Source organism: Muntiacus reevesi, chromosome X (assembly GCF_963930625.1).
Source record: "Muntiacus reevesi chromosome X, mMunRee1.1, whole genome shotgun sequence".
NCBI lineage: Eukaryota > Metazoa > Chordata > Mammalia > Artiodactyla > Cervidae > Muntiacus > Muntiacus reevesi.
Window position 1 is genome coordinate 114413594 of NC_089271.1, and position 24350 is coordinate 114437943.

The following is a 24350-nucleotide window of genomic DNA, read 5'->3' on the forward strand; positions in this document are numbered from 1 at the left end:
GACATGAATCATCCATGGGTGTACATGTGTCCCCCATCCTGAACCCCCCTCCTACCTTCCTCCCCATCCCACCCCTCACGGTCATCCCAGTGCACTGGTCCTGAGCGCCCTGTCTCATGCATCGAACCTGGACTGGCGATCTATTTCACATATGGAAATATACATATTTCAATGCTATTCTCTCAAATCATACCACCTTGAGTTCATTTTTGTACATGGTATAAAGTGAGAGTCCAACTTCACTCTTTTGCATGTGGATATCCAGCTGTCCTAACACTACCTATTGAAGAAACTAGTCTTTCCCCATTGAAAAATGGTCTTGACATCCTTATTGAAAATCAGACAATCACAGATATATGGGTTTACGTCTAGACTCTGAATTCCATTCCATTGATCTATATGTTTAACCTTCTGCTGACCTCCTAAAATTCCAACTTTCAGCTTTGGGATTCTGAGCTGCATCTCCTGCTGGCACACTTCGCCTCTCCCTCCAGATAATCTCTTGCACAGTCTTTTTTAAAGATGTCTCCAAGCTGATTTTCCTGTATGTCCATAGCACAAAAGCAAATCGTCCATAACACCAAAACAATGCATCTCCTTTCTCCCTCTGCTGCTTTTATTTTTGCTTCCTTCTCCATCCCCTTCTCTTCTTCCTTGGGTCTACAGACAGTGACTTTAGATTTCTCAGACAAGAATTAGGTACTGTGTTTTGTTTCTCCTAATCTTCACAGGACACATATCAAGCTTTCAGAATCATCTCTTCTAAGTCCCTCTCGTTTGACAAAAGGTGTGGGGAAGGTCCCCACACTTTATCTCCCCACACTATATGAGGCACAGTGGAAAAGTGACAGAGCATGCCACTGCCATCCAATATTTCTCTACAAAGGAATGCTCGCTTTATTTCTTTAACTTCAACCCTTTAATACCTTCAAGATTGCTGATGGGATATGGATTGCAAAACTTGTTTCTAGAAATCTCCATTGCAAGTCTCATATCAAAGGGCCCCACTTTAAACCTGAGGGTGTTATTCTCAATCTTTTGGGGCCTAAGCTAAAACTGAGATATAAAGAGTCCTATTTTAAAATCCCTTGACAAATGAAGAATGAATAAATAAATGAATGAATGAATATCACCTTCTTTCTCCCACTCCCTGCCACCTTTTAGTTTAATTCATTAACTAGCATTGTGCAGCCAAATTTTATTAATATTGAGCAACAATCTGCTGTGTCAGTCTGAAGAATCAAGTCCCAACTGATAATATTTTAATAGTTATAAACAAAATTAAGTTCCTAACTTTTTGAAATTTGCATTCTAGTGGAGCTTAAAGCTTATGTCATCTGACAAGTTATGGAAAATTGTTACAAATATCTTAAGGTATACTGGAAATTTTTACCAAATATGACACAAATCAAAAGAAGTAACATGAAAGTCAGTCAACAAGTAACTTTAGGAAAAGCAAAAAGTTGAAAAAGAAAGTAACTGTAGTCTTAGTTCACCAATAGGCTCAGTAGTGAATGATATTTGCATAAACACAATAGTAAAAGTATAGTAGATTTAAACAAAAAATGAGATATATTAGGAATATATGGCATGGGGAAGAGAAAAGTAAATATGTGAGCTATCCAGATTTGACATAATAGAGAATCAGTACGTAATGTCTAAACTCTATTAAAAATGTGTTTATGTGTATGTATATATATATACATGTATATAATTTGAAAAATGGAAATAAATATTAGAAGAAATAGCTACAGATTTAAAAGGTTGTCACTAGTGAATGAGATGGGGCAAAGGACTGATGTTTTCCCTTAAAGGCTTTTTAGCATTATCAGATCTTGAAAAGAATTTCTGCATGTAACACTTTGATGTTAAAAAATATATTTTAAAAAGGAGCTGAATAGATCTGTTTATTGGAACTGTTTCCTAGAGCTGCACAGGAGATATGATGAGTGTTAACTTTGCCGAACATTAGATTTTGTTGTTGTTTAGTCACTAAGTCACGTCCGACTGTTTTTCTGACCTCATAGACTGTAGCCTGCCAGTTTCCTCTGTCCACGGGATTCTCCAGGCAAGCATACTAGAATGGGTTGCCACATCCTTCTCCAGGGGATCTTCCTGACCCAGGGATCGAACCCACGTCTCCTGTATTGCAGATTGATTCTTTACCTCTGAGCCACCAGAGAAGCCCAAAGGTTAGATTTAAAGGTGATTATCGATTTTTATGCAAGCTATACTACTAGCCAACAACTACATTTTTAACTGGGTCACCATCTTTATACAACCATGAATGTTTATGTAACCAGTTGAATATTTTATTGCATTTTGTTCTCTTGTTTTATAAAAATGGCTGTAAATGGAAATGAGAGTCTCATGAATACAACCCAGAGACAAAGATCATTAGACATACCCAAAGTACCAGGTTTTTAACTTAATTCTGACATGTATTGGGTTTAAACTGGCTAACTGCAGGTACAATTATGAATTTAAAATTCAATTAAAAACATATGGGAAATTCTAGCCTTAAAGTGTGTGTCTAAAATGCAAAGTATAATTACCAAATAAATACTGTTTTAACTTTCTCAGAACAGTACTAACTTAAATCATGCAAACCAACTGCTTGACCTTGGTACATTGGACTTTCACCCAAATTTTCAAGCAGACATTACAGAAGAAAACCAGGGGCTGGAAATGGAGAGTACTATGTGGTAGGTGGAGACTGAGAGTTAGAAGCATGTTTATAACTAGGTCTCATCTCAGGCCCCTAAAAATCTAAGTATTTTCTTGCTTTCCTCTTGAATACCATATTTCAAAGTGGATAAATAAATGAAGAAACAAGAAATGTAGAGACTTTCTCACTAAATATAAAAAGAGTCAGACATGACTTAGCAACTGAACAACAGCAGTAATAGACAGCAGATACTGAGAAATTCACATGTATATAATGCTAAGAATACAGGATATTTCAAAAATTATGCACCACAGAAATCTCACAATTGTACTAAAGTCATTTATTTACCTACTTTCTTGGTGAAGACAAACTACCAAATTTACCCCAATTGAGAGAATGGTGAGTAACTGCTAAGCACTTTATTGGTCATTTTCCATCAATTTTGCACATGCACATGCATGTATACACACAGAGATAATGTTGAAAAGCCCACCATTAAAAATATAACCCTAAGGGGATATTGTTCACTTTTACAAACTCAAAACCACCCTCTCATATTTTTTATGGCATCCCACCTATAATTTACTTTGTAAAGAAAAGTTTCTGAGCAGAGATCCTAATAGAATAGGAAGGGATATGGCAATCACCTCAACCAGAGATTCTGAACCTTGTGTGTGTTAGGGGGAGGGGCATAATGTATATGTATACATTTCTCTGCAGCAGCCATAATATTTGTCAGGTTCTCAGTAGTGTCCGTAACTCAGAAAGGGTAATATTTGAGCCTGAGGGTGGTGATTTGCCCAGATACGCAGTGGCTGAGTGACACTAAAACTCATTTTGCCTAACTTCTCTCCACTATACCATCGAGCCTAGCCCCAAATCCATAAGCTACCACTATGTCTAACGGCATGAAACATACCCAAAGAGTGTTCAACTCTTTACTGATGAGAATGAAGGGCATAACGTTAAAATATTAATATAACTCAATAGTAGGAATTCATTGGTGCATAACTTTCTTCCACCAAGGCAATTTCTTTCCCAAGGTCGGCAGAGGCCTCTCTTGTCCATTATTATGAACAGTTCCCTTTGTGAGAGACATATAAACATTCTTGAATGCTAACACAGAAATGTGCACTTATGTGTCTGAACTTTTCAAACAGGAATAGAATCATAGGTCCCCCTCTTGTTTCTGCCCTACTCTTTCCTCTCCTCCTACCCCAACATAAATCCTGGATAGATAATTGCTTCTCGACTTTGCATGGTGTCTGCCTATTCAATATCGACTCCTTGGCAGGAACTCTCATCAAAGATTTTGAGCCTGCAGGTTGTTGGAGTACAAACCATACTACTTGGGCTCAGAGTAGTAAATGTTACAATCCAAACATTTCTCAAGAGGCCAACATGTACATTTGAGGCGAACATAAGTTTTGGCCTTTGCTGGTCAGAGCAATTTAGGCCAAGTGAGCTAAATATGATCGACTATGTATCTATTCCAAAAGCTCTGCAAACTAATCTCCTTAACTGCTAACACTTATTTTAAAAGGTACAGTTTGGGCATATCCAAAAGCACAGCTCAGTTTGATGATTCTGTACTACAAAGCTGAACAAAACTCTCCAGAAAGAGATTTTGCAAATTCCTTTGGATTTCCGTAATGTAATGAATGTCTTGTACAATATTTATTGCTGTGGGCTTAGCTTTGTATTTTTAACTCTCTTTGTCTCCTGACAAACTATAATTATATGCTCAAACTATAGTCTAAATTTATCTTATTGTAGTTTTCTGGTAAAATACTATGTACTACATACAACATTTATATTTATAAAGTCTATGATAGAGGCAGAAAGAGGTTGTTTAGACCTTTAAATTGGGGTGTGAGGAAGAGAAGAGAAAAAATAAGTGAAATTCAGGAGAATTCTGTGTCAAAGGGTATGTGTTAAATGCTGTCATGAATGTCAGTGCATGAGATGATAGGATAATTATTCATTATCATCTCTTTTGTGCTGATATCTAGGAGTCAGGAGCCTTGGTTGGTTTTCTCCCTAGTCTTGCCACTAACTGCCTGACCGCTGAAGTTTGAATGCCTCATTTGTGAAATACGGTAGCTGGACTCAATGATCCTGAAGGTAACTTCTAGCTGTAAAATGCTACAATAGTCCACATAATAAGGAGCTGGAAATGTTTTTGCACACACAAAAAGTATATGCTTTCACTATACCAGCCTTCTAGAACCACTACCTATAAAAATACCTGCACATTTTGAAAGAAGAGAAAAAGTATTTTGGAGAATTGCTAATCTCAGAAGATAAATACATCTATAACACAGCTTTTATGTTTGCTGATCTATTTAATAACCAAGATATTTTTTTAAAAAAGAGTAAGGAAGAACCCACCCTGATGGATATGTAAATGTTTCTTAAAGCAATAATAATTAAAACAGCATGATACCAGCAGAGGGTAGACTGGTAGATCAATGGACCAGGAAAGAAAGGGTAGAAACAGTCCTGAAAGTACATACTAATATAGTATTCAATAAGGACAACATTTCAATTCGGTGGGGAAAGAAAGATACTGGGACAATTGTTACCTCTTTGGGGATAAATTGAACCAACATTAATTCCAGATCATATAAAAAGTTAAAGGTTAAAAAAAAACTGAAGCTATAAAAACTAAATGAAAACATAATCTTGGGGTAAAGAAAATATTCTAGGTATAATACCAAAGACAAAACTATAAAGATGCAAAGATTTGACTATATAATAATAAAATAGCCTGTATGTCAAAAAAAATTAAGATGCAAACAATAAAGTCTCTAATATATAGGAAATTCTTAAAATCAACAATAAAGGACAAACACTCCAATGTTTGTAGATTTTTTTAAGATTTTTTTTGATGTGGACCATTCTTAAAGCCTTTATTGAATTTGTTACAATATTGCTTCAGTTTTATGTTTTTGGTTTCTTTGGCTGCAAGACACGCGGAATCTTAGCTCCCTAAACCCACATCTCCTGTGCTGGAAGGCAAATTCTTAATCACTGGCCTTCCAGGGAAATCCCTGTTTGTAGATTTTTTGATTATAGCCATTCTGACTGGTATGAGGTAATACCTCATTGTAGTTTTGATTTGCATTTCTCTGATAATTAATGATGTTGAGCATCTTTTCATGTGTTTGTTGACCATCTGTATGTCTTCTTTGAATAAATGTCTGTTTAGGTCTTCAAGGCTTCCTTGGTGGCTCAAATGATAAAGAATCCACCTGCAATGCAGGAGACAGGGGTTCAATCCTTGGGTTGGGAAGATCCCCTGGAGAAGGGAATGGCTACCCACTCCAGTATTCTTGCTTAGAGAATTCCATGGACAGAGGAGCCTTACAGTTCATGGGGTCTCAAAGAGTAGGATAGGACTGAGAAAATAACACTTTCACTTTCACTATTTAGGGCTCCAGCCCCCTTTTCTTTCCTTTTGCCCACGCCGTGCAGCATGCAGGGTCTTCGTTCCCTGACCAAGGATCGAACCAATGCCCCCTACAGTGGTAGCTCAGAGTCTCAGCACTGGACTGCCAGGGAAGTCCCTTTAGCCTCTTTTATGACTGGGTGGTTTGGTTTTTTGTTTTTTTATATTGAGCTGCATGAGCTATTTGTATATTTTGGAGATAAATCTTTTGCCAGTTGCTTCGTTTGCAAATATTTTCTCCCATTGTGAGGGTTGTCTTTTCATCTCGTTTATAGTTTCCTTTGCTGTACAAAAGGTTTTAAGTTTAATTAGGTCCCATTTGTTTACTTCTGTTTTTATTTTTATTACTCTAGGAGGTGGGTCAAAAAAGACCTTGCTGCAATTTATGTCAAAGTGTGTTCTGTCTGTGTTTTCCTGTAAGAGTTTTATAGTGTCCACCCTTACATTTAGATGTTTAGTTTAGAAGCATTTGTATAGAATAGAGATGGAGAAGGACAAGTAATGAGAGAGTTTCAGGGAAAAGGCACTGTCCTGCACTACTGGTAAGAGTATATTAGTATGCCTTTCTGTCAAGCAATTTGGCAATATGCATGAAAGTGAAAGTGAAAGTTGCTCAGTCATCCCTGACTCTTTGTGACCCCCATGGACTATACAATCCATGGAATTCTCCAGGCCAGAATACTGGAGTGGGTAGCCTTTCCCTTCTCCAGGGGGTCTTCCCAACCAGGGATCGAACCCAGGTCTCCCACATTGCAGGCGGATTCTTTACCAGCTGAGACACAAGGGAAGCCCAAGAATACTGGTAGCCTATCCTTTCTCCAGTGGATCTTCCAGATACAGGAATCAAACTGGGGTTTCCTTCATTGCAGGTGGATTCTTTACCAACTGAGCTATCAGGGAAGCAGGAGACCTGGGTTCAATCCCTGGGGTGGGAAGATCCCTTGAAGAAGGCAATATGCATATAAGATCTTAAAAACAGATATACTCCTCAACCCCGCCATTCTACTCCCAAGACTATCCTCAGGAAATAATCAAAAATATACAAAATTAACAATAATAGCAAATATTTTTTGAGTACTTACTAGGTATCAGGACCTGTTCTGAGAACTTTACATGCATAACTCATTTAATTCTCACAACTTTCTGAGATTGGTACCATTTCATTCAAATCTTTGAGTTTATATATGTTTTCTCCCAACATTGGGTAGCCTCCTATCAGACTTCTAAACCTCCTCTGTCAGGCTACTATCTTTGGGCAACTGGTATGAAATCCAAGCTTGCTGCAGCCCTCCCCTCTCACAGAGCAGGCGTTTTGCTGTAACCAGGTCTCCTCTGCACTCTCCAGGTGCACCCTCCACCATGGCAAACCAGGCACCTGAAGGTCAGTTGCCTTCCACGTGTGAGGCTCCTGACCTCAGGTAGTCAGACTTCTTTATAACTTTGGTCGCAGAGTCATGCTAATTTGCATCCTCGAATGCCTCACTTCCCAGCCCTTTTGATGATGGCCAAGACCCAAAGCAGAGCTTTCCCAACACCACAAGAGTGCACTTAGATCAGGGTCCCATGTGACTCAAATGGAACTGGAAACCTCGTCAAAGAGGTAGCTTGTGAGATTTCCAGCCTCATTTCCAATCATCATTCCCTGGGTTCATAAACACATCATATACCCTCTGTGGACAATGTTCCAAGAGAAACTGTGGATAGAAATCTGCTTGAAGCAGTATATTTCATCTATGGACATTTTTTGAAGGCTCATCTGTGGAGCGCTGAAATATGACTGGGAAGTTGGCCAGTTATAACATGATATAAACACCCAAAGAACTAAAGAAAGACTTCGACTAAATGATCTGTGTTGCCATTAGGTTACAACCCAGCAGGATATGTTCCAACCTAGAATAATCTCATAGCACAGTTACAAAAGTATACAGGTTAAGAGGTCCAGCTCTGAGGTCGAATAGAGCCAGGTTCAAAGTACAGGTTTAGAACTCCTTGAATGACTTGAACCTCAGTTTTCTCATCCAAAAAAATAGGATTAAAAACAGTGCCCATATCACTAGGTGTGCAAGGCCTAAATTAGGCAATACACGTAAATACACACAGCACACAACCTAGCACAGAAGTATCCCAGAATGTTAATGATGATGATGATCTATGGCAGAAACTACTTCACCAAGATGCATGCTCTCTTTTTCTCCTGGCACCCAGCTAGACTACACTTCTCAACTTCCCTTGAGGCTAATAGTAGTCGTGTCTGGCTAATAAAAAGTGGGCAAAAGTTATGAGCAACACTTCCAGGCCTGGCCCTTACCTGCAAAATCCTCTGTGCTCTTTCCTCTCCCACTTGCTGTATGTTGATACCCAGCGCAACCTTGGATAAACTAAGCTGAAGATGTCAGAACCTCTACCAGCCTTGGTGCCTAAATGCATATACAGAGCAGAACTTAGCCATGGCTACCACTGACTAGAAATACCAATGTTGGACCAGTACGTAACCAATACGTAAACTTCCACTGTGTTAAGGCACCAAACATGGAGGATTTATTAGTCACAGCAGCTAGCATTACCCTAACGAATATACTGTCCACATCACCAAACAGCAGATCTGAAATGACATTTAAAGATCACCTCCATGATGCAGGTGACACTGATGCTCCAAGTCACTGCCCAAGGCACCTCAAAGGATCTTTTCCTTCAACTAGGCCCTGACCTTTCACATATGGTGCTAATTAAAAACTATAGGATTAAAATACTCTCTGTTTGCTTAGTTAAAGCCAGACCTATTCCTAGAGAAATTTAGCACAGATAGTTCTACTGGGCAGTACAGCAGAATGGAATGAAAACAAGAGAGCCCTATCTGTGGTCATGTTGTTGTTCAGTTACTAAGTCATGTCACAAACATTTGTCAGGCAACTATCTTGTGCTGTCTTAGCCCTATACTTGTCAGAATAGGACACTAACCAACCCATCCTCAAGAAGTTTACAGTCTACCTATCTCAGTTCAGGCTGCTATAACAGACTGGGTGGGTTAAAACAGTAGACATTTATTTCTCATAGTTCTGAAGGCTAGAAGTTCAAGATCATGGCGACAGCATGATCAGGTTCTGGTGAGAGCTCTCTTCCAGTGTGCAGAGGGGAGTCTTCTCACTGTGCCCTCATTGGCAGAAGTGAAGAAGGATTTTTCTAGGGCCCAACTGTAAGGACACGAATCCCACTCATGAGGGCTCCAACTATCATGATTTAATCACCCTCAACGGCCACACCTCTAAATATCATTACACTTGGGATATGTTTTCAACAGATGAATTTTATGGGGCACAAACATTCAGTCCACTACACTAGCTGAAGCCATATAAAAGATTTTAGAGGTGCAGAGTTACACAGTATAGTCGGCCCTCTGTATCAAAAGTTTCTACATCTGCAGATTCAACTAATCACAGATTGAAAAATATTTTCTTAAATTCCAGAAAGATGATCCAAAAGGCAAAACTTGAATTTGCCACACCCCAGCAACTATTTACATAGCATTTACACTGTATTTATAACTATTTACATAGTATTTATATTGTATTAGTTATTATAAATAATCTATAGATGATTTAAAGTATATGGGAGGCTGCAAGTAGGTTATATGCAAATATGCCATTTTATACAAGGGGCTGAAGCATTCACAGATTTTGGTATCAGTGGAGGCCCTGGAATCTATCCCTGACAGATACCAAGGAAGGACTGTACTGACAATGCAGACACTGTAGGCATGTTGAGAAGGGAGAAATGATAGAGGATAGACCAATAGGAGAAGGCCTCATAGAGAAATGTAACTTAGGCTAGGCCTCAAAAGACTTTCAAAATTTGGCTAAGCAGAGAGACCATATACATAGACACATATGGGTAATTAGAGGAAAAGGAGAGTGATGTCTAAACTACCAAGATAATAATGTCAGTGAACACCTTGCTTCTTCTATTCACCCCCTTCTGCATTTATCCAGCAATATTAATATCTGAATAATGAGAATAATTTTGTGCCAAGAACTTCGGTAAGTACTTTTCATCCATTACCTAATATCACCTTCACTGTAACTCTGAGTGAGGTGCTAGTGTCCCCATTCTACAGATGAGAAAACCTGAGATAAGGTTCGATGAGGTTCAAAGAGGTTAGGTTGTCAAAAGTCCCACAGTTAGGAAGCAGTAAAGGTAAAATTCAAATTTGGTTCTGTGCTCTTAATAGCCAAACTATACCACAACAACTCATTTGGAAAGATGGATATAACTTCTCTAAGGACAGGAAGTTAGGACTAGAGGGAAATTTTAGAGGGAAATTTCTCATCTTCCCCTAATTGGTCACAGTATGGCGAAAGTGCTGGACAAGTTGAAATATTTGGGTTTAAATGCTCATCAACTAGCTGTGACCTCAGATGATATTAATATTTAAAATAATTCTCTGAGTCTCAATTTCCTCAACTGGGAAATAGAGGAAAATAATACCAACCTCATAGTGTTGCTGTGAAGATGAAATGAAATGCTATACATTTAAATAAGTTTGAACAATGTATTGTTTTTCCTATTCCCACTAGTTTTGTCCTGGTAGGAACAGAGTCAAATGTTAATAAAATTAGAAATCATCACAGGGAAACATTAGACAAGAAGGCACAAACTCACAGCGGAAAAAGCAGTCCTATATTATAGTCTGCTACAAAACAATATTTCAGTTCAGTTCAGTTCAGTCGCTCAGTCATGTCCAATTCTTTGAGACCCCATGGACCTCAGCATGCCAGGCCTCCCTGTCACCAACTCCCAGAGTTTACCCAAACTAATGTCCATTGAATTGGTGATGCCATCCAACCATCTCATCCTCTGTCATCCCCTTCTACTCCTGCCTTCAATCTTTCCCAGCATCAGGGTCTTTTCCAATGAGTCAGCTCTTCATATCAGGTGGCCAAAGTATTGGAGTTTCAGCTTCAGCATCAGTCCTTCCAGTGAACACTCAGGACTGATCTCCTTTAGGATGGACTGGTTGGATCTCCTTGCAGTCCAAGGGACTCTCAAGAGTCTTTTCCAACACCACAGTTCAAAAACATCAATTCTTTGGTGCTCAGTTTTCGTTATAGTCCAACTCTCACATCTATACATGACTACTGGAAAAACCATAGGCTTGACTAGATGGAACTTTGTTGGCAACATAATGTCTCTGCTTTTTAATATGCTGTCTAAGTTGGTCATAACTTTCCTTCCAAGGAGCAAACGTCTCTTTAATTTCATGGCTGCAGCCACCATCTGCAGTGATTTTGGAGCCCCAAAAAATAAAGTCAGCCACTGTTTCCACTGTTTCCCCATCTATTTGCCATGAAATGATGGGACAGGATGCTATGATCTTAGTTTTCTGAATGTTCAGCTTTAAGCCAACTTTTTCACTGTCCTCTTTCACTTTCATCAAGAGGCTCTACAAAATAATATATAAGTAATAATAAAAGGTAATAAAATAAATAAATAATAAAAGGTAAATAGCTGGCAAATAGATGGGGAAACAGTGACAGACTTTGTACTTTGGTCACCTGATGTGAAGAGCTGACTCATTTGAAAAAACCCTAATGCTGGCAAAGATTGAAGGCAGGGGGAGAAGGGGATGACAATGGACGAGAGGGTTGGATGGCATCACCGACTCAATGGACATGAGTTTGAGTAAACTCCATGAGTTGATGATGGACAGGGAAGCTGGCGTGCTGCAGTCCATGGGGTCTCAAAGAGTTGGTCAAGACTGAGCAACTGAACTGACCTGAAAAATAACAGGTAAGAGTCACATGGTTCTTACTAACAAACCCTTCATTTAATCCTTGCAATTACCCTATGAGGTGAACTGTAGAATTTTGTCCAGTAGTTTCTGTTTGTTTCATTTTGTTTTGATTTGCTTTTAATCTAAAACTTTTTGGCTGTTCTGAACATTTCCCCCCTTTTTTGGAAATATCACCATTGAGTGAATCTTCATGAAAGGCAGAATCCCACTGCCAGATCCAGACAATCCTTATTCCTTGGACTAGGGCATGAGCAAGTGCCCTAAACTGGGTGAATTTGATAATTTCATCAAGGTCGTGGCATCAGAAATGAGTACTGCCTTTCAGCAGCAGAGACATCAAATAATCAGTGATGGTGGTGCCAAAGTGGCTGTCAGAGTCTAAGACTTTTGGAAGCAGTACCTAAAACCTGGTGCTGTGGTTTTCTTTGGTTTCCACCATTTTCTGAGCCTGATTTGCCAGCTTTCCTCATATCCTTCCAAGAAATTGTCTATTTTTCTTATGTTAACTAGAGTTGGTTGCTGTTGCTTGCAACCAAGATTCCTAAGTGACAAAAGTGGATATGGTTATTGCCCACATTTTATAAGTGAGAAAACTTAGGTGCAGTTAGGTAATGATGGAGCTGGAATTTGAACCATGACAAATATGACACCAGATACTACACTAAAAAAAGGCAGAATGTTGAGCCCACTTCCCTAAGATATTACGGCAATCAGATAAGTAGGTAGGTAGATAGATAGAGCCAACACACAAAGAGATATGTGTATAGTATATGTGTGTGTGTGAACACATGCATATACATGCATATACACATGCATAGATTCTGAATTGCAATCCAGCCTCCTTGGTTTCAAATTCTAGCTCTTCAACATACTACCTATGTGGCCTAAGGTAAGTTACTTAACTTCTCTTTACCTCAGTGTCTTCACTGACAAGGTAAGAATGACAAAAAAAAAAAAAAAAAAACCTTCAAAATGGGAGAAAATATTTGCAAACAAAGCAACTACAAGGGATTAATCTCCAAAATATAAAAACAGTTCAATATTAAAAAACAAAAAATCCAATAAAAAAATAAGTGGAAGAGCTAAACAGACATTTTTCCCAAAAAGACATACAAATGGACAACAAACAAATGAAAAAATGCTAAACATCCCTAATTATCAGAGAAATGCAAATCAAACCTACAATGAAGTATCAACTCACCCTAGTGAGAATCGGTTCAGTTCAGTTGCTCAGTCTTGTTCGACTCTTTGAGACCCCATGGACTGCAGCATGCCAGGCTTCCCTGTCCATCACCAATACCCGGAGCTTGCTCAAACTCATGTCTATCAAGTTAGTGATGCCATCCAACCATCTCATCTTCTGTCAGCTTCTTCTCCTCCTGCCTTCAGCCTTTCCCATCATCAGGGTCTTTTCCTGAGTCAGCTCTTCACATCAGGTGGCCAAAGTATTGGAGTTTCAGCTTCAGCATCAGTCCTTCCAATGAATATTCAGGACTGACTTCCTTTAGGATTGACTGGTTTGACCTCCTTGCAATCCAAGAGACTCTCAAGAGTCTTCTCCAACACCACAGTTCAAAAGCATCAATTCCTCCATGCTCAGCTTTCTTTATGGTCCAACTCTCACATCTGTACATGACTCCTGGAAAAGCCATAACTTTAACTAAACAGACCTTTGTCGGCAAAGTAATATGTCGGCTTTTTAACATGCTGTCTAAGTTGGTCATAGCTTTTCTTCCAAGGAGCAAGCATCTTTTAATTTCATGGCTGCCCTCACCATCTGCAGTGATTTTGGAGGCCAGGAGAAGAAACTGTCACCATTTCCATTGTTTCCCCACCTTTTTGCCATGAAGTGATGGGACCAGATGCCATGATAGTCATTTTTTAATGTTGAGTTTTAAACCAGCTTTTTCACTCTCCTCTTTCACTTTTATAAAGAGGCTCTTTAGTTCTTCTTCATTTTCTGCCATAAGGGTGGTGTCATCTGCATATCTGAGGTTATTGATATTTCTCCCAGAAATCTTGATTCCAGCTTGTGCTTCATCCAGTCTGGCATTTCACATGATGTACTGTGCATGTACATCAGAAGGGCAATGCCAAAGAATGTTCAAACTACCACACAATTGCACTCATCTCATTGCTAACAAAGTATTGCTCAAAATTCTCCAAGCCAGTTGTCAACAATACATGAACCGTGAACTTACAGATGTTCAAGCTGGATTTAGAAAAGGCAAAGGAACAAGAGATCAAATTGCCAACATCCACTGGATCATAGAAAAAGTAAGAGAATTCCAGAAAAACATCTACTTCTGCTTTATTGATTACACCAAAGCCTTTGACTGTATATAGATCACAACAAACTGGAAATTTTTTCAAGATATGGGAAAACCAGACCACCTTACCAGCCTCCTGAGAAAACTGTATGCTGGTCAAGAAGCAACAGAACCAGACATGGAACAACAGACTGGTTCCAAATTGGGAAAGGAGTATGTCAAAGCTGTATATTGTCACCCTGCTTATTTAACCTAAAGGCAGAGTACAACATGACAAATGTCAGACTGGATGAAGCACAAGCTGGCATCAAGATTGCTGGGAGAAATAGCAATAACCTCAGATATGCAGATGATACCACCCTTATGGCAGAAAGTGAAAGGAACTAAGAGCCTCTTGATGAGGGTGAAAGAGAAGCATGAAAAAGCTGGTTTAAAGCTCAACATTCAGAAAAATAAGATCATGGCATCTGGTCCCATCACTTCATGGCAAATAGATGGGGAAACAATGGAAACAGTGACAAGACTTTATTTTCTTGAGCTCCAAAATCACTGCAGATGGTGACTGCAGCCATGAAATTAAAAGATGCTTGCTCCTTGGAAGAAAAGCTATGACCAACCTAGAGAGCATATTAAAAAAGCAGAGACATTACTCTGTCAACAAAGGTCCATCTAGTCAAGGCTATGGTTTTTCAAGTAGTCATGTATGGATGTGAGAGTTGGACTATAAAGAAAGCTGTGTGCAAAAAAAAAAAAAAAAAACTGAAGCTTTTGAACTGTGCTATTGGAGAAGACGGTTGAGAGTCCCTTGGACTGAAGGATCAAACAAGTCAATCCTAAAGGAAATCAGTCCTGAATATTCATTGGAAGGACTGATGCTGAAGCTGAAACTCCAATACTTTGGCCACCTGATGTGAAGAGCTGACTCATTGGAAAAGACCCTGATGATGGGAAACATTGAAGATGGGAGGAGAAGGGGCGACAGAGAATGAGATGGTTGAATGGCATCACCGACTCAGTGGACATGAGTTTGAGCAAGCTCCAGGAGTTGGTGATGGACAGGGAAGCCTGGCGTGCTGCAGTCCATGGGGTCACAAAGAGTCAGACACGACTGAGCAACTGAACCGACTGACACTACATATAAGTTAAATAAGCAGGTTGACAATATACAACTTTGACATACTCCTTTCCCAATTTGGAACCAGTACATTGTTCCATGTCCACTTCTAAGTGTTGCTTCTTGACATGCATACAGATTTCTCAGAAGGCAGATAAGGTGGTCTGGTATTTCCATCTCTTTAGAACATTCTACAGTTTGTGTGATCCACACAGTCCAAGGCTTTGGCGTAGTCAATGAAGCAGAAGTAGGTGTTTTTCTGGAACTCTAGCTTTTTATACGATGCAACAGATGTTGGCAATTTGATCTCTGGCTCCTCTGCCTTTTCTAAATCCAGGTTGAACATCTGGAAGTTCTCAATTCATGTACTTTTGAAGCCTTGCTTGGAGAATTTTGAGCATTACTTTGCTAGTGTGTGAAATGAACACAATTATGTGGTAGTTTGAACATTCTTTGGCATTACCTTTCTTTGGGATTGGAATGAAAACTGACCTTTTCCAGTCCTGTGGCCACTGCTGAGTTTTCCAAATTTGCTGACATATTGAGTGCAGCACTTTTATAGCATCATCTTTTAGGATTTGAAATAGCTCAACTGGAATTTCATCACCTCCACTAGCTCTGTTCGTAGTGATGCTGCCTAAGGCCCATTTGACTTCGGGCTCCAGCATGTCTGGCTCTAGGAGAGTGATCACACCACCATGGTTATCTGTGTCTTTAAGATCTTTTTTGTATAGTTTTTCTGTGTATTCTTGCCAAGTCTTCTTAATATCTTCTGCTTCTGTTAGGTCCATACCATTTCTGTCCTTTTTCGTGCCTATCTTTGCATGAAACATTCTCTTGGTTTCTCTAATTTTCTTGAAGAGATCTCTAGTCTTTCCCATTCTGTTGTTTTCCTCTATTTCTTTGTATTGATCACTGAGGAGGGCTTTCTTATCTATCCTTGCTATTCTTTGGAACTCTGCATTCAGATGGGTACAGCTTTCCTTTTCGCCTTTCACTTCTCTTCTTTTCTCAGCTATTTGTAAGGCCTCCTCAGACAACCATTTTGCCTTTCTGCATTTCTTTTTCTTGGGTGTGGCCTAATCACTGCCTCCTGTACAATGTTAGGAATCTCTGTCCATAGTTCTTCAGGCACTCTGTCTACCAGATCTAATCCCTTGAATCCATTTGTCCCTTCCACTGTGTAATTGTAAGGAATTTGATTTAGGTCATACCTGAATGGCCTAGTGGTTTTCCCTACTTTCTTCAATTTAAGTCTTAATTTTACAATAAGGAGTTCATGATCTGAGTCACAGTCAGCTCCCAGTCTTGTTTTTTTGCTGACTGTATAGAGCTTCTCCATCTTTAACTGCAAAGAATATAATCAATCTGATTTTGGTGTTGACCATCTGGTGATGTCCATGTGTAGAGTCTTCTCTTGTGTTGTTGGAAGAGGGTGTGTGCTATGACCAGTGTGTTCTCTTGGCAAAAGTCTATTAGCCTTTGCCCTGCTTCATTCTGTACTCCAAGGCCAAATTTACCTGTTACTCCAGGTATCTTGATTTCCCACTTTTGCATTCCAATCCCCTATGATGAAATGGACACTTTTTTGGGTGTTAGTTCTAGAAAGTCTTGTAGGTTATCATAGAACCATTCAACTTCTGTTTCTTCATCATCAGCGGTTGAGGTATAGACTTGGATTACTGTGATATTGAATGGTTTGCCTTGGAGACGAAGAGAGATCCTTCTGTCATTTTTGCAATTGCATCCAAGTATTGCATTTTGGACTCTTTTTTTGACTATGAGTGTTACTCCACTTCTTCTAAGGGATTCTTGCCCACAGTAGTAGATATAATGGTCATCTGAATTAAATTCACCCATTCCAGTCCATTTTAGTTCACTGATTCCTAAAATGTCAATGTTCACTCTTGCCATCTCCTGTTTGACCACTTCCAATTTACCTTGATTCATGGCCCTAGGATTCCAGGTTCCTAAGCAATATTGTTCTTTACAATATCATACTTTACTTCCATCACCATTCACATCCACAACTGGGTGCTGTTTTCACTTTGGCTCTGTCTCTTCATTCTTTCTGGAGTTATTTTTCCACTCTTCTCCAGTATCATATTGGGCATCTACTGACCAGGGGAGTTCATCTTTCAGTGTCATAATTTTTTGCCTTTTCATACTGTTCATGGGGTTCTCAAGGCAAGAATACTGAAGTGGTTTACCATTTCCTTCTCCACTAATCAGAATGGTCTTCATCAAAAAATCTACAAACAATAAATGCTGGAGAGGGTGTGGAGAGAAGCGAATACTCTTGCTCTTTTGATGGGAATGTAAATTGATGCATCCACTACTGAGAACTGTATCTGTTGTTGTTGCTCAGTCCCTAAGTCATATCTGACTCTTTGCGACCCCATAAACTGCAGCATGCCAGGCTTCCCTGTTCTTCACTATCTCCTGGAGTTTGCTCAAACTCATGTCCATTGAGTCGATGATGACATCCAGCCATCTCATCCTCTGTCACCCCCTTCTCCTCCTGCCCTCAATTTTACCTAGCATCAGGGTCTTTGCCAGTGAGTTGGCTCTTCACATCAATTAACCAAATTACTGGAGCTTCAGCTTCAGCATCAGTCCCTCCATGAATGTTCAGGATTGATTTCCTTTAGGATGGACTGGTTTGATTTTCTTGCAGTCCAAGAGACTCAAGAGTCTTCTCCAGCACCATAGCTCAAAAGCATCAGTTCTTCACTGCTCAGCCTTCTTTATGGTCCAGCTCTCACATCTATACATAACTATTGGAAAAACCATAGCTTTGGCCATGTGGACATTTGTCATCAAAGTGACGTCTCTGCTTCTTAATAGACTCTCTAGGTTTGTCATAGCTTTTCTTCCAAGGTGCAAGCGTCTTTTAATTTAGTGGTTGCAGTCACTGTCCACAGTGATTCTGGAGACCAAGTAAATAAAATCTGTCACAGTTTCCACTCTTCCACCGTCTCCACTCTTCCACCGTCTATTTGCCATGAAGTTATGGGACTGGATGCCATAATCTTAGTTTTTTGAATGTTGAGTTTTAAGCCAGCTTTTTAACTATCCTCTTTCACCCTCATCAAGAAGCTCTTTAGTTCCTCTTTGCTTTCTACCATTAGAGTGGTGTCATCTGCATATCTGAGGTTGTTGATATTTCTCCCAGCAATCTTGATTCTAGTTCGTGAGTCAACCAGCCTGGAATTTTGCATAATGTCACTGGTGGCTCAAACAGTATGCCTGCAATGTAGGAGACCCAGGCTCAATCCCTGGGTTGGGATGATCCCCTGGAGAAGGGAATGGCTACCCACTGCAGTATTCTTGCCTTGAGAATTCCATGGACAGAGGAGCCTGGCAGGCTACAGTCCATAAGGTCGCAAGGAGTTGGACACGACTGAGCAAGTATCACTCATTCTGCACATAAGTTAAAGCAAGATGAAAATATACAGCCTTGACATACAGTATGAGAACAGTATTGAGGTTCTTTAAAAGTGAAAAATAGAACTACCATTGTTATTATTGTTCAGTTGCCAAGTTGTTTCTGACTCTTTGCAATCCCATGGACTGCAGCACGCCTGGCTTCTCTATCCCACACCATCTCCCATAGTTAACCCAAGTTCCTGCCCACTGAATTGGTGATGCCATCCAAACATCTTATCCTCTGTCACCCTCTTCTCCTTCTGCCTCCAGTCTTTCCCAACATCAGGGTCTTTTCCAATAAGTCGTCTGTTCGCATCAGGTGGCCAAAGTATCAGAGCTTCAGCTTCAAAATTAGTCCTTCCAATGAGTATTCAGGGTTTATTTCTTTTAAGATTGACTGGTTTGATCTCCTTGCTATCCAAGAGGCTCTCAAGAATGTTCTCCAGCACCACAGTTCAAAAACATCAATTTTCAAGTGCTCAGCCTTCTTTATGGTCCCGCTCTCACATCCGTACATGACTACTGGAAAAATCATAGCTTTGACTAAATGGACCTTTGTTGGCAAAATGATGTCTTTGCTTTTTTATGCACTATGGCATACACCCAGGGCTTCCCTTGTGGCTCAGCTGGTAAAGAATCTGTCTGCAATGTGGGAGACCTGGGTTCAGTCCCTGGGTTGGGAAGACCCCCTGGAGAAGGGAAAGGCTACCCACTCCAGTATTCTGGCCTGGAGAATTCCATGGACTGTGTAGTCCATGGAGTTTCAAAGAGTTGGACATGACTGAGCAACTTTCACTTTCACTTTCTTTGTGGCATACACCCAGAGAAAATCGTAATTTGAAAAGATACCTGCACCCCAGTGTTCACTGCAGAACTATTTACAATAGCCAGAATATGGAAGCAACCTAAATGTCCATTGACAGATGAATGGATAAAGAAGATGTGGTTCATATGTACAATGGAATATTACTTGGTCATAAAAAGGAACAGAATTGGGTCATTTGTAGTGATGTGGATGGACCTAGAGTCTATCACACAGAGTGAAGTAAATCAGAAAGAGAAAAACAAATATTATATATTAACACACACATGTGGAATCTAGAAAAATGGTACAGATGAACCTATTTCCAGGGCAGGGATAAAGAGGCAGATGTAGAGAATGGACATGTGGACACGGAAAGGGAAGGGAAGGGTAGGACAAATTGGGACAGTAGCATTGACGTATATACGCTACCATGTGTAAAACATATAGCTAGTGGGAGGCTGCAGTAGAACACAGGGAGGTCAGCTCAGTGCTCTGTGATGATCTAGAGGCATGGGATGGGAGGGGTGGGTTAGGGGACAATGAGATACATAGGAGGAGGTGCTACCGTTTGGGGGGCACTGTCTATGTGCTAGGCAAATTATATATTTGTTGTTGTTTAGTCGCTCAGTTGTTTCTGACTCTTTTGCAGTCCCATGGACTGTAGCCTGCCAGGCTCTTCTGTCCATGGGATTTTCTATATGTATCACCTTATTTAATCTTCATGACAGCCCTTGGAAATGGATACTATTATTCTCACTTTACAAGTGGCAAAATCGAGTATAAGAGAAGGTAAGTGACAAGACTCTTAAGTGACAGAGCTATGACTTAAATGTAGGTCTATCTCACTTCAAAGCATATTCTTCATTTTTAGATATGTACCAATGTACATTAATTTTTTTTCTTTTTTGAAAAAGTACATTCTAAAACTCTAACATAAAACCTTCACAGAAGCAAATGAGTTGAAGAAACTTGAAGCGCACACAACTCCACAGAGAAGAAGAAAAATCAGCAATGCTGGAACCTACACAAAAATAGAGCCAAGCACAATTTCAAGGCATTTTTATATGTATTATCACGTATTGGTAATCTGGTGGCTGAAGTTCAATGGTAAAACATTCCAGGTATTTAATGTTCCCAGATATTTAATTAATTCTGAAACATTTTAGTAGTTGAAAAAATAAATTCTTAAAACCACTGTGTTGTGCTTTTCAACAGGCACATGTAACCAGTGTAAGCCATGGAATAAACATGACATCTTTCTGGAACACCTATTTTCCTTAAAGATCTGGAAGGAAAAGTTACATAATTTACCTGACAACATAAAATATTTTGAAAAGTCAAAACAAACATGAACATATCATGGAGTAGTATACAAAAAACCTATGATATCTTAAGATAAAAAACAGAATCTTCAAAGAAATTTCAAGCTTGTGACAGACTGCTCCAGAGCCCCTGGAGAGTTCACACTCCTTTGTTGTTAAGGATACTTGGGGAGGGGGAGCTTAAGAACCTCTGCAGTATTATTTCCTAAATCAGGTTATTCCATTTATCTGAAAGTTTCACCAGTTCTTGTGTACATTTCAGTCTGTCATGATTTCAGCAAAGCAACAGTCTTTCAAGTTAGCCTTTTAGCTAGTAAGTCTGGAGTAGAGCAAGTTAGACTTTCAATCAAAATTGAAAAAATAATATATGTATAGCATACAAAGCCACATTGCTTTAAGTAAAGACTTCCAAACCTGATATTGTAGCACAATCTGGTTAATGTCATACTGGGCTGAAGGCAGGCAATATTATACAGAAGGCTTGCTTGTTGTTAAAACCTACAAAGGATAAAGCAGAGAGAACTGGTTCAAGTACAGGAACCTAGAGAACCCACAAACTAGATTTTAATGATTTTTCTAACATTGTGAATTTTCTGAAAATAATATTAGAAATTTCTTTTTCTTCCTCGAGTTACTGCTTGGATTAGCCAACTAATAAATATGAAGCAGAGCTTGGATTTTAGCTGAAATACAGAATTGTTTTAAGCTCATATATCTACATGCTTTTTTAAAAGCACTGCATCCATTAACACATGCTTAACTGTATAAATAAATCTTTACTTGGGGATTTTGTTACTCTGATAACTGTTTGACCATCATTTTAATCAACAGCACTATTTGTGTGTCTGTTGCTATTCACCATCCCCAAGATGAATGAGCCTTAGTCTCACAGCCTTTGCCTCCATGTGGCGAGCTTCAGGTCCTTGATCCACAGAAAGGGATAGCTTTCCAGGAAGTTATACACCTCAGAAATGCTCATTCTGCAGTCAGTCTGATGGTGGCTCACCAGAAATCAGCCTTGTTTTTTTTTATTTGGCTGATATTAAGCCCCCAATGAAGGAGTCCATGGCCCACACTGGGCTCCTTTCTCTGGGCAGCCTGGTTCTCAGAATAATGGCACGACCACAGGCAGCCCTCATTTGGCTCCCCTGCATACACAGTGAGGATTCAAAAGCAAACAATGAACCAACCTATTCTAGTCAGGGATCTTTCTATACTCCGAAATTCTGGGCTTCAGCTGCTTGGCAAATTTCTGTCCATGAGTTTCAGTTTTCTCCTCTAGGTTCTGCTCTATTTGTCCACAAGAATGTGCTATATAGCTTTCCTCCGAATCCAATGTCTATAATTTTAAACAGAAAGAAAAGCAGATTACAAAATTGCTTCAACACTGGAAGTGTAATTGTGTAAAAATTATGTATGCATATGGACAGGGACTAGAAGGGGATGAGGAAAAATCGAAAACAATTTGATTTGCAGGGGGTGGCAGGACTGTGAATGAGGATTTGTTTTCCCCTTTCCTTTAGATTTTCATTAACATTCTCAGAAGCTGTGTGTGCAAAAAAGAAAAAAAAATACAATTGAATCTGTAGCTTTTTGTAGATAAAATGTTGATCCTCCTTCCGTTCATTTACTGTTTGTGTTAAATGAACAATATTCCCTTTTGTACATCATCTGAAAGAACAGATTTCACCATAATTTAGGGAGCCTTTGCCAAGAAAATCAATAAAGCCATATTTGTACAGAGCCTTGAGTGGGCTGGTTTTTTCTCCAGGAATGTGTTGAGTTAATTGAAAAGGTTTTGGTTAAAGTTAGCCAGTCGGAGATCACAGCATTGTAGACAACACATACTGTGAGTATGAACTTCGTACAACCTTTCAAATACCTTTGGGAAGGCAGGAAATTGAAATATTGTGCTATATTGGCAACTAAATGGTCATTTATCATCCATGCTAAGTTTGGAGCTGAGAAGAACAATTTGGAAACTCTCGAAGGGCCTTTATTAACAATTTCAAAGTTAGCCCTGTATATGTAGATTTTCACAGCATATTTGGGGACGACTAAGAGATAACATCTGCGTATACTATTAACATGGTCTCTCTAATAACAACTTCGGACTGTATTCACACCCACAAAAGCTGCATTAAAATACATTAAGCTTGAGACACCAACTGACAAAAGCAAGGAAATTCACAGTTAAAGGGGAAACGTGCCATATGTTCTTCAATACCTAAGAACAACGGGGTGCATTTGGAAAGTCATTAAAGCGGCACCCAGTTGTGCCTAGGTATTGGAGAACATATGGAATCTTTTCCTCCGCTAGTGTAATTTTCCCTGCTCTCATTGAATGCATGTATCAATCTTCACTTTTTGGTCATATAGGTTTTTGTTTGCTTAATTACCATAGCATGTAAAATGAATACCTTCTCATTTTCAAAAATCAACACAGTCACACAATGGAAACTGGTTCTCAGCCTTTTCTGCCTGATGGTTTCTCCTTATTTGTCCTTTTTTCCCCAAAGTGACTGCCCCATCCTCATGTTTCAGCTGTCCCCATTCTTTAATAGTACTGTTTCCTTTCCCCATCGTGAAGATGCAGTCTCCCACAGCGGTCAATACTTGCATTTTCCACCAGCATGTCAGTGGGTCAACTAGCTCAAGTTGGAGTTCCAAGGGCAAAAGGACCCATTCTTCTGGACATTTGCTATTAATTTTAGGGTAAAGTCTCTTTCTTCTTTAAACAAGGATTTTTAACCTCTTATTTTGACAAAAGTAGCAGCCAGTATGACATAAAGAGGTGTTTATTAAAATACTCTAGTCCCCTATTATGCCATTCTTTCATTTATTCAAGTATTCAGTTGTTGAGTGCCTGCCATGCTCTAGGCACTGGGATTAAAACGATGACCAAGACCCGGGTCCTGCCCCCAAGTTGGTCACTCTTGGGGACAAGTAGACAAAACAGCAAGTGGACAGTTGTCATACAGTGTGATGAGTGCCGCTACAGGACTCAGCAGAGGGGCTGATAAAGCACAGAGGAAGGGCACCTAGCCCACACCAGGGCTTCTAAATCAAGAACCTGAGAGTGATTGCAATGACATGACATTATGGGCTTCCCTGGTGGCTCAGACAGAAAAGAATCTCCCTGAAATACAGGAGACCTGGGTTTGATCCCTGGATTGGGAAGATCCCCTGGAGGAGGGCAGGGCAACCCACTCCAATATTCCTGCCTGGAGAATTCCATGAACAGAGGAGTCTGGCGGGCTGCAGTCCATGGGGTCACACAGAGTCAGACACGACTGAGTGACTTAGCGCACAGCACACTGTTGAAAGACACTGAGGCTCTCAGCAAGTGGAACGACAGCTGTCATGAAGGGGCATTGATAAAGTCAAGTAATATTTAGGAGAAGGTCAGCAGAACTTGGTGATTGATTAGATCTGGGAATTAGAGACACAAGATAGATCTGTGGGATATAGAATCCACAAAAACTTGCAGAATATTACAGGTG